The sequence below is a fragment of the Sorex araneus genome, chromosome 2 (genome assembly GCF_027595985.1).
Source record: "Sorex araneus isolate mSorAra2 chromosome 2, mSorAra2.pri, whole genome shotgun sequence".
NCBI classification, from domain to species: Eukaryota; Metazoa; Chordata; class Mammalia; order Eulipotyphla; family Soricidae; genus Sorex; species Sorex araneus.
This window is the reverse complement of record NC_073303.1, coordinates 37,269,914-37,281,024: the sequence shown is the minus strand read 5'-3', so window position 1 is coordinate 37,281,024 and position 11,111 is coordinate 37,269,914. Positions and strand designations below refer to the sequence as shown.

Sequence of the window (11,111 nt, the reverse complement as noted above, 5' to 3'; positions counted from 1 at the left end):
GGTTCTTACTTAAGAGTTACCATAGAAAAAAATACCTTTTTTTTTTCATTAAAAAAGGGGGGGGGGCATCCCCAGCTGTGCTTAGGGCTTACTCCTAGCAGGAGTTCACAGGACCATATACGGTGCTGGGGACTGAACTCAGGTCCTCTGTGTGCAAGGCAAATGTCCTGCCTGCTGTACAAACTCTCTAACACCACCATGAAAAATTTAATTTTGAAACCAAAACTGTAGAGAATGAAACATGGAGGCAAACATTCTTGGTTTAATGCACGCGGCCGACCTGGATTCGATTCCTCTGCCCCTCTCGAAGAACCTGGCAAGCTACCGAGAGTATCTTGCCCACAAGGCAGAGCCTGGCAAGCTATTCGTGGCGTATTCGATATGCCAAAAACAGTAACAAGTCTCATAATGGAGACGTTACTGGTGCCTGCTTGAGCAAATCAATGAGCAACGGGATGACAGTGATACAGTGACAGTGATAATGTACAATCAACACAAATGCTAATCTGCATGCATTAGACTTTATAGTGCAGAATCAAAGGAAGAACTGTTTAGGCATCCTTTATCCCATTATCTCCAGAAATGTTTACAAAGTCCTCACACAACTTTTTGTGAGATTAAATCCCCCAGGCAGACAAGTCCTTTCATGGCAGACAAGACCAAGCGGAGAGTTTAGGGGTGGCCTTCTGAGTTTCCCAGGCAGTCAGGCTTGCCAGATGAAGCAATGCAGTGACACTCTGCTCTGGCCTTCTTCCCTTTCAGAAGCTGTGCGGGGCCCCATGCGGATGGTGACTGAGATCGTGGTCCCGACCGTCTTCGCCCTCTGTGTCCTGCTCGCTGCAGTTCTCCTGATGCTCCTCCTGCGGAGACACAGCTGAGGCCGGTCATTTGGCAGCTTTCGAGGCAGCTGTTAGAGGACAATCATCACCACTTTCCTTCTTTGCTCTGAATGTTTATGTACATTTGTTTTCAGTTGTTGTGATTTTTTTCTTTCTGTTTTATTCTGGGGAGGAGGAGGAGGGATCAGATACTAGAATTTTAGAATTAGAAAATAAAAACAACCAAAATTTTTAAAATGATCTGTAATATTATCTCTCTCAAAGTCAATACTGGGGTTTTAGTTTAGTAGGGATTTTTTTGGATGTTGGGCCACCTGGTGATTCTTGTGGCTTACTCCTTGCTCTGTGATCAGAGATTGGGGAACACATGGGATTCTTGAGATTGAAGCTGGGTTGATTGTGTGCAAGTCACGTGGCCTACCCGTTTTACTATTGCTTAGACATCTTTACTACTATACATTTATTTTCAATTTGCAAAAAGGGATCATCACAAAATATTCTATGAACAAGTTTCCAATCCAAATCTACCTAGAAAGAGTACTTTAGTTAGAAATCACTATATCACTACTGTTCTATACATGACAATCAATTACCTATAGGTAAAATTCAGGCAAGTGGAGCAAAGCATTAGGTGGATACCAAGTAAATGAGCAGCCACATAGACCCTTTTCTGAGATGAGCTAGAAAAAAATAAAATCACCAATTCTTATTTTCAAAAAATACAGCTTTAGTTTCACTATTTCTGTATTTAAGACAACCTTTTGTTCATTGTTAGTTTTGGGGATCACACCCAGCAGTGCTCAGGGCTGACTCCTGGTGGTGTTCAGGGGACATGGGTCTGCCACATGCAAGGCAAATACCTGAGCCACCTGAGCCCGTTATCTCTGGTACAAGGCAAAAACAACCAAAACAAGAACAAAAAACAAAACCAATCTGTTTTATGCTAAATTCAATTACCTTTCCTCAATGAAATACCTCCAAGAAATTTTATGGATTTAATTTATAGCTTTTCTGTTGCTGAAACATCTACAAAGTGAGTGGTGACTCCAGCTCACAGTATCCCGAGAATGAACACATACCTTGAGCAAGCCCCGTCCACACACTTCACTTGAAATGCACGTGGCTGCAGGTGATTATGGTGGTGAAGCATGTCTTTTCTTCCAGGCTGGCATTGAATGTTAGCTCAGAAAAATCTGTAACGAGAAACATAGAACTTACTGGCTTTTCTACCACAGTACTAATGAATTTTGATAATAATCAAAAGCAGGGAGGGCACTTGCCTTGACCACAGCCAAGCCAGGTTCAATCAGCACCGTCAGAAGGACCTCTGAGAGCCAGGAGGACCCACTGAGCATTGCCAGGTGTGGCCCCGAAACAAAACAAGGTCGTTGAAATCAGTGTTTCACTATTTTCTAACATGGTCTCCTTCTAAATTTGCACTTGACCTGTTAAACTCTCTCTAGCCCTGACTTCTAATTTTCTAGATTTTCTAATTTCCTACTTTTTTATTATACAGAAAAGATGGCACCATCACCAGTTTCTTTAGGACCTAACAGTTCAACCCTCTGAGCAGAGAAAGACATTCTAGTTGAGGGAGGTTCCCATTATATCATAACACGTATTTTTTGGGGGAAAGAATAAATATTTTCTGGAAATTCTACTAATATCAATTACAGTTACTCCCCAGCAGATTGGTATGGGCCATTAAAATCTTCTATTTGCCTTAAATCACAAAAATTTGATTCTGCGCAACCCTTGCAGCACTGGCAGGCCCTTACCCGTCCTTACACCAGGGGGCAGCACCTGATGGAGAAGCAGCATATGCGTGACAATTCCCGGGGACTGACTGAAGGAGGGCGTGTTGGCGAGAGCTAGTCACACAGAGACCTAACCTGTCTGTCACTGACATGGGCCAGGTGGGAGAGCCTTAGAAACCAGCTGACGGGGGTCTCACCACTGCTCTGAGTGCCCATCAGGATGTGCGGAGTAAGTGGCACTTCCACTGGGTGACCTCTCCCCCCGCCCTACTGTAATGTTGACGCCTCTCCCATGGCCCTGGTGTTTGTCCCTCTGCTCAGGGTGAGGAGGGCGCTCTTTACTGCTCCCCCCAACCCCCGAATCAATATACTCTGCACCCAGAGCTCAGGAAAATTAATTAAAGCCAGGCACGAGAGTGACAGAAATGATCTGCCAGTGCATTCAGGTTATTTCCCAGTGGAGAAACTGTTTCTTTAGTTTTGGGCCATAGCGGCATGTCCAGGCCTCACTCCTGGCTCTGCGCTCAGACCACATGGAGTGTCGGGAGGGAACCTGGGTCAGCTGCGTGCGAGGCAAATACCCTTCCTGCTGCACCATCTCCAGCCTCCAGTACCACAAACCCGCCTCACCGACTTTGGAGGGGTTCAGATGGTCCCCAGGAGGGCTGTCACTCAGCTGCCACACAGTTTTCACCTTCTTGTGACCACTATTTATTTCCACTCTCCACTTCTGTGGCTTCTCACTGAGAAAAAAAGATCAAGGTTGGGTTGGGGCTGGGAATGGGGGTTCAACCGCAGCCTTTCCCTTCTGCCTCCATCTGACAAGGCCTGACACAGCTCCAAGCCCCCTTAGCAGTCACGGGGTGCGGGGAGCAGCTCAAGCGCAGGCACGGGCCCTGCATGCTGCAGCCTGCATGGGAGCTGGGGCAGCCCGAGATCCCTGACCACTCCCACCCGGACACTGTTGGGAGTGACCCCCACAACAGCAGCAACTCCAGAAAAGCACAGTTACTAGAGGAAGGGAAACATGACAGGAATGAGGATTTCATGAGGAACCTTCTCGGCCTCAGGGGAACGGATGTGGAAGGAGGCCACGGCCAGGGTGACTGAGCTCAGCGGGGGACTGCAGAGCGGGGACAGGCCCAAGGGGACGTGGGAGTGAGGGCATGGACACTGTCCTCAACTTAATGGGGCAAGGCCAGCAGTGGGGGGCCCATGGGCCGGGGGGCACCAAGGCAATAGAAAGCCATTCTGATAGGAGGAAGTCCTGCTCGGACCCGGGTCTCAGGAAGGTCACGGGAGCAGGTGAATCAGAAAAGACAACCTGACCCTCCATATGGGGCGTGTACAGACCAGGCATCACAGCAGGCAGGATGGCATGCAAGGACACGCGTGAGGAGTCTACAGGGAGGAAGCAGGTACAGGGGCAGTAAGGGATGCGAGTGTCACGTCACATCCCGGTTCTGTTCGGGGCATTAGGTGGAGATTGGCTATGGTCACCTGAACAGACACCAAATCCGTGTCGAGAAGGGCCTTGGGTGCAGTGCCTGCACTGCTACGGGACACTGGGGCTGGTGCTGACACCTCACAGGCACCCAGACCTGGGCCCTCCACTCGGGAGCATAACGGAGACGCGAGTTGTCACTATCGAAAGCCCCAGGGAAGTGAAGGGTTGAGCAGGAAAGTAAGTAATCACACGGAGAAGAGAGCGGAGGGGACAGTTCCGGTGAAAACTCAGAGGTGGGCAGAGGAAGCACTGGAGAGGGACTCTCGGCGGGACTGACTCAAGGGGTAGAGCACGTCACGTGTGTCCGAGGCCCAGTGCCCAGTACCAAGTGGGAGGAGGAGGAGGAGGAGGAGGAAGGAAGAGAAGGAAAGGAAGGGAAGAGCAGGAAGAGGAGGAAGAAGTGGAAGAGGAGGAGGAGGAGGAGCATTCTCAGTCTTGGGAGTAGAGGGAGGGGTTGAATTCAAAGTAAGACAGATCTCCACATGACAGAATGACAGATGGCCCAGTTCAAATGTTGAGTGCTGAAAGTCTTTTAAAAATGTCTATATTAAAGGAGGGAGAATTGGTGAACCACCCCCCACCCCTCGGCGCCACCAAATCCACTTTGAGTGGGGTGTGTGGCTGGGGCACTTCCCAGTGAGTTGCTCAGGGCTCATTCCTGCTGTCGGGAGACACAGAGCCTGAGCATTACTCCCTGGAGCCATCTCCCCACCCTCAAAGGTCACTGTGACATCTGCTAAGCAATTCTGAGGGTGCTGACAGGAGAATCAGTGACGAGAAGAAGGGAGGAGAGGTTTGAATAGGACAGATTTCGGGCCAACAGAGCCAGGGGCCCAGTGTGGCTCCTCAATGTCTGTGGAGGACAGAGCCATCACCACACCTCTCATTCTGCCCTCTTATCCGGATCACTTCCTGTCCGTCTCCTTTACCAGCTGCCCTTCCTCCTGTTCTGTCTAGATGAGATTACAAAGGGAGAGAACAAGAGCTGAGACGGCGAGCAGAGAAAGGTCTGGGGAAGAGGCAGGAGAAGCCCACCAGACACAGAGCCCCCCGGAAACAACACAGAAACGGCCGCATGAGGCCCAGGCCATTTACCTCTGGTACAAATCCTTCACGGCGGTTGGTCTGACGGGTAGCTGGAAGACGTGTTGCTCATCAAGAGGGCTTTGTTTGTAATATTTTACACAGGATCTTAAAAAAGAAAGAGAGAAAAGGACTTATTTTAAAAAAGATCAAGCTTTTCTGGTGGTCTAAAGCTCACAAGGGCAACCCTGTACTGAGTAACGGCCGACACATCAGCAAGAGTCAACTCGGGCCAGACAAGAAAGGGGTAAACTTACGGCCCCTACCAGACCCAGAGATGACTGTTTTCTTTGACAAGCGATCTCAAAATGAACTGCCTCAAAATGAATAGGTGGATTCATCAAACAAAATATGTTTTGAGGTGAGCTTGATGAGTAAACGTTAAACAGGGAAAAAGAGGTATAAAAACAATAGGCCAGAGAGATGATAACACATTTCTGTGATTTCTGAGGAATACAACACTTATACCAATGATTTTCCAGGATCTTGTTTTTGCACCCCAACCCCCAGCTCTGGGGGGGTTCTGAAAGCAGGTGCTCGGCCTGCTAAGCCATCACTCCCATTTCTCCCTTTCTTTAGGGAGAAAAGTCCTTTTTGAGTCTGCAAACAGGAAGACTTTCATCCTCTCCCCCTTACAGCTGAGGCCAAGTCTGGTTTAGAAAAAGACTGGCAGACTTCTTTCCCTAGAGAAAAAGTCCCCGGCCAGGGCTGCGACCCACACGGGGGACTGGACATTGGCAATCTGGAGCACGAGGACCCATCAGACCCACTGCAGTCAGGCTGGCAGAGACCCTGGAACACAGCGATTCTTATTTGGGGACCATATTCATCAGCGCTCAGGGGTCACTCCTGGCAGTGCTTGGGAACCATACGGCATGCCAACCATCAAACCCGGTGTGCTAATGAAAGACAAGCGGCTTACCCACTGTATTACTGCTCCAGATGCCCCCCAAATATAGCAATTTTGATGGGGCTTAACAGCAGGGCACCTGTGTTTTGCAAGCATGAGGCTTTGGTTTCTGTCCTGGCACTGTCCCGAGGCGTAAGGACATTCCCCACACTCCTGCCACCAAGTGTGGGGTCCCAGGCACTGACACAATGACAGCCAGGGAAATTCACCGATCACAGCGATATTAATGGCAGAGTAACAATACTTGATCTACACAGCTATAATCTACAAACGGTTAATTCAGCTCAAATTAATTGTTCTGTTTAGTTTTTGGGTCACAGTCCTGGCAGGCTTGGGGGACAATATAGGGTCTCAGGGACTGAAATACTGTCAGTTCTGTACAGAGCCAGTGTCGTACCTGTTGTACTATCCAGCCCCTCTATATTCTCTTTATAGACGAGATCCCAAGACTCAGTGAAAGAAAACTTTTAGGAAGTTAGGAAGTGCTACAACTGGTACATCTTAAACCTTAGCTGTAACGATTTGAGAACAGGAGGTACTTTCATGTAACTAAGGAACAGAGAAATACTTACTGTGTTACAGAAAAAAGCAGCTTATGTTGAAGATGAATGAAAAGCTTGCAACTGACCAGTATTTCTAAAATGTGGCGGGGTTTTTGAACATGATAAACCTGTTCTTGTATATCTACTGATGGAGAAAGAAAATATTCCTGGAATGAGAACAAAGCAAGCAAATCAGGGAGTCAAAGAACACATAGAATCATTGATAAGAATCTGATTGTGCCTACAAAACTAAAGTTTTAGGTGCTTGACTTCCAGGGATGAAAAATGAAAGAATTTACCACCTTTTGCTAAATGAGCTCTAAAGAGAGTTTTCATTGAGATTATGTGTTGTTTCGGGGCCAGTTTTAGCAGTGCTCAGGGGTCAGTTTTTGTGGTGCCAGAGATGGAATCTGGACGTCCTGCACGCAAACACTCAGCCCACTGAGGACTCTCTCCAGTCCTGAGGACGCTTTAAGTGAACCATATTCCCTGGAACACACAGAACTCCTTCACCAGGGAGCCCCAAGCAGGCCAGTGCCCATCGCGACCCTGAAAGAATGTGCAGCAAACCCACAAGAAGATTCTTTAGCTCATACTCTGGCGAGGTTGTCGGGAGCGATCATCTCTACACCAAGGAGTAAACCCGAAGTAACAAGAAGCTGAGCAGCAAGTAAATAATGAGCTTCCACCCAGCTATCACTGGCAAAGGCTACAACCCTTTGGAAAAGGAATTTAGTGATTTAAATTGAGGATCATAAAATGTTAAGATCTTCTAGTTCTTTATCTAAAAGCTAAAAAAGGGGCCTGAGAGAGAGCACAGGGATTAAGGTGCACTTGCCTTGCATGTGGCTGACCGAGGGCACGCCACATCCCAGGCCCACTGAGCACGGTCAGTGTTGGGTGACAATGGGTTGTCCTTGCTCCTCCCTTGGGGAGTTTAGGTTTATTGAGTTACTCCCACAACAGTGCCCCTGAGGCACACCCATTCCATCAGGCACTAATAATCCTATATTGCTTTTCTCTTTCCTTTATGTCACTTGCATGGTTTAGCAATGTCCTTTTTGTATAGACACAGGAAGACAGTTGATGCTATGCTTTCTAACATGGGAGTTAATTGACCCAAGTAATTTTTACTCCTGGGCATCCATCATATTTACCTGACTTAAACCTCACTTGCCCTTACTTCCTAACATCCCCAAAAGGAGGGTCCCAACGAAGGGACCGGATAGAACCAGAGCAAACTGCAACCTGCCCTGGCATTGAAAGGGGACAAGCTAAGTGCCATAAGTATAATAAGCATGGTCATGGAACAAACTCTGTCATGACCCAAAATGTAGTAACTAAATAAGGACCTTGTGGGGTTAGGAAAGACTAACCCTGGCCTGAGGACTGTGGTCTGGGATACGTAGTGAGATGTCCCCAGGAAGAGCCAACCTTTAAGCTTAATATGTGTCTTACTGTGTTCATACAAAATGACTAGAATCATTATAAGAAGTAAATTCACCATGATTGATTAAATGGATTTCTTCCTGAGGAAAGGAGAAAGCAATACACCCTGATGGAATCCCACCCTTGGGTGAATCTCCTAGTAATCTGGAGTGCTGAACCCTCAGATGAGATTTTGTCCTAGAGTTAATCTCCTAGAACTTCCCCTGAAGGAGTGGATTTGCAACTCTGTTGTTACGACAATGTTCAACCCCACCTATGTGAACCCAACCTTCATGGTTTCTATGTAACTATGTGGTAAGGGGTGAGAGGGGACTATGATGAAGATGAGGACTGGGAGACGAGAACTTTGAGGTCTATGAGGAGACTAGAATGATGGAGCTATGATGACTGGGACTACGACCAAAACTACAACTACAATCGTGCTGGAAGGGGAGAGATCGGACTAAGCTGGGGAGGAGAGAGAAATAAACCATCTACCGAGCAGCCTGGAGCCCCATTTCTCCACCCCTCCCCCGTCCTTTGTCCATCCTTCTCTGTGATTGGCCAGCAGAGTGGCTCTTGGCTACCAAATACTCCTATCCCACATGTGCCCACAATTTATTTTGAAACTCAGTCAGGAGTAAGCCCTGTGCACCATCAGGCCTGGCTGAAAAAACAAACAAAAAACAATACTAGAGAATTTAGTGGGAAGAATACTATGATGGTCTCAAGATTCCCAACACTGGAGCATACATTTCATAAAATCTCCTGTCCCCTGAGAGGTGTCAGGCCTAGGAACATGATGAGACATTGCCAATCGACCCTCAGCCCTGCACCGTGCCAGGTATCAAACCCAGAGCCTCATTCTGCATTTCAAGGGGACCATATATGGTGACGGGAATAGAACTGGGTTGGCTATCTACAAGTGCCTTGTCCTCTGAATTACCCTATGGCCCCGTAAATGTTCTGTGGGGTCAAACCACAGCTAACAGGGCTGCGAAGCTGCTCCTTGCTAAGCGCAGGGATCTCTCTGGTGGTGCTCAAGGGATCTTAAATGATGTCGGGGCTCTAAATGGAGCTGTACTACCTCCCTCAATCTTTTTACTTTTTTTTGGGAGGGGGGTCACACCTAGTGATGGTCCTCAGCACTTATTCCTGGTCTGCACTCAGGGATCACTCCTAGCAGGACTCAATAGACCATATAGGCCTATGGGGTGTTGGGGATTGAACCCAGATCAGCCATATGTAAGGCAAGGCCCTCTCTGCTGCACTATTGCTCTGGCTCCCCTCATATTTTAATTTTTAAAGTAGGTGTCACTCCAGTGGTGCTGCGGGATGGGGGTCGGTGGGCTCTGGGGTCACTGCTCAGGTATCTCGGGCTGCACCCTGCAACGCTCAGGGGCTCACTGGCTGCTGGGCTTCCCTGAGCATCTCCCTGAGCCTCTTATGTTTTATAAAGTCAAATTACTTAATACTATAAATTTGTTTTCTGAAAAGAGCTCCCATTTCAATGTCCAGTGTCAATATGGCCAGTCTTCTGCTCTCTCTCTTAACACCCGCCCCCCACACCCTTACACACGTGTGCGCACACTCCCACCTCTAGAACTGCGACTCTGAAACCCAGAGGTAACTACTGAATTATATATTTAAAAAACATCATGGATTCTTTGGTCAGTAATCCTTTACATCTAACAGACTTGGGTCAGGAGAACAGGAAGGCCTCCCCTTAGATCGGCGAGCACTGCCGGGAGCACACCAGGACTCACTCAGCAACATTGGCAGGTTCTTGAAGATGAACTTAGAACACAGCCAGGCAGAAAGTACAGAAGAATGAGGCTTTTAAAATAATACCATTTAACTAAATGTTGGCTGGAAGCATTTCTTCTCATCAATTCTATGACAAAATGATAGTGAGGACCAGATATCCACCGATCCACTGGCTTGGGCAGGGTACAACTATGTATTAGTACCAGACTTTTGTAGAGGACACATAATGACACAGCAAGGGCTGTTCTTTTGCCTGTGTTACCTGACAGTCGTGACAGTAAGGACACTGTGACTGTCCAATTTATATCCTATGGTCCAGGACACAGCTGCCACATGACAGGTCTTCAATATGTGTATGCAAAGACTAAAGAAAGATCAAACATACTCACCAAATGATTCAAAGAGGCAAGTTCCTGACCTACCAAGAAAAATATATGCAAATAAGTTATATATTACTGCTTGTAAAGAAATCTAAGAAACAATTTTCATAGTTCATACAAATGAGATGTTTGGGGCTAGAGAGAGTTTATGGCAGATAGGGCACTTTCCTTGTATTAGGGAAACCTGGCCAATCTAGGTTTGACGCCTGGCACTCCATAAGGCCCCTGACACATACCAGGAGCAATTCCTAGGAACAGAGTTAGGAGTAAGTCCTGAGTGTTTCCAGGTATGGCCCCAAAACAATTTCATCATTTATTTATACTAAACTGGTAAAATCTAAAAATGTTTGGGGAACCACCTCTGATACCATGTAAGCTCATCTACCAATATTGCTCCAGAGACTCAGAAATAAATTTTGGAAGAGATTAACTTACTGCAAAAAATGTTCACGGACACCCGCTCAGGCTGAGGTATCCGGGACACCCTGAAGTGGTGGCAAGTTAGCCAGTGCCCCACCAAAACAGAGCCCCTAGCCGCTTGCTCTCACACTGCAAAGTGCCACCATGTCTCTGGCCAGAGTCCACTGCTTCTACTGAATGTTGCCTAGAAATTAAACTGCTGAGGATTTGGTGAAAAAATGCAGGTCTTTGTGACTGGAATCTCCTGACTTTCTCGAGGTCGGAATGGACTACCTCCCCCTATCTCCCTGTATGTTCAGAAGACCAGGCAGTCACATCTACACCCCAAAGGCTCCACCTGGTTAAAAATTCTGTACTTCCTGGAGCGTGTGGCCACCTTTGTGGCTGTGCAACATATCCAAACTCTACAACACTGATTATCCAATAGTAACACACCAGATTGGATGGGATGTAACACAGAAGGCAAACCATCTGGATT

The 11,111-nt window shown here is 47.4% G+C and overlaps 1 long non-coding RNA gene across 1 annotated transcript; it reads right to left on the bottom strand.

Annotated features, from left to right (window-relative positions):
• Nucleotides 1-486: 486 nt before the first annotated feature.
• LOC129402180 (uncharacterized) lies at nt 487-5,287 on the bottom strand. Its single transcript, XR_008628574.1, has 4 exons — nt 5,199-5,287; nt 3,227-3,339; nt 1,919-2,032; nt 487-860 (listed from the first exon to the last, which is right to left on the bottom strand). It is a non-coding gene; the product is annotated as an uncharacterized LOC129402180 (long non-coding RNA).
• Nucleotides 5,288-11,111: the final 5,824 nt, after the last annotated feature.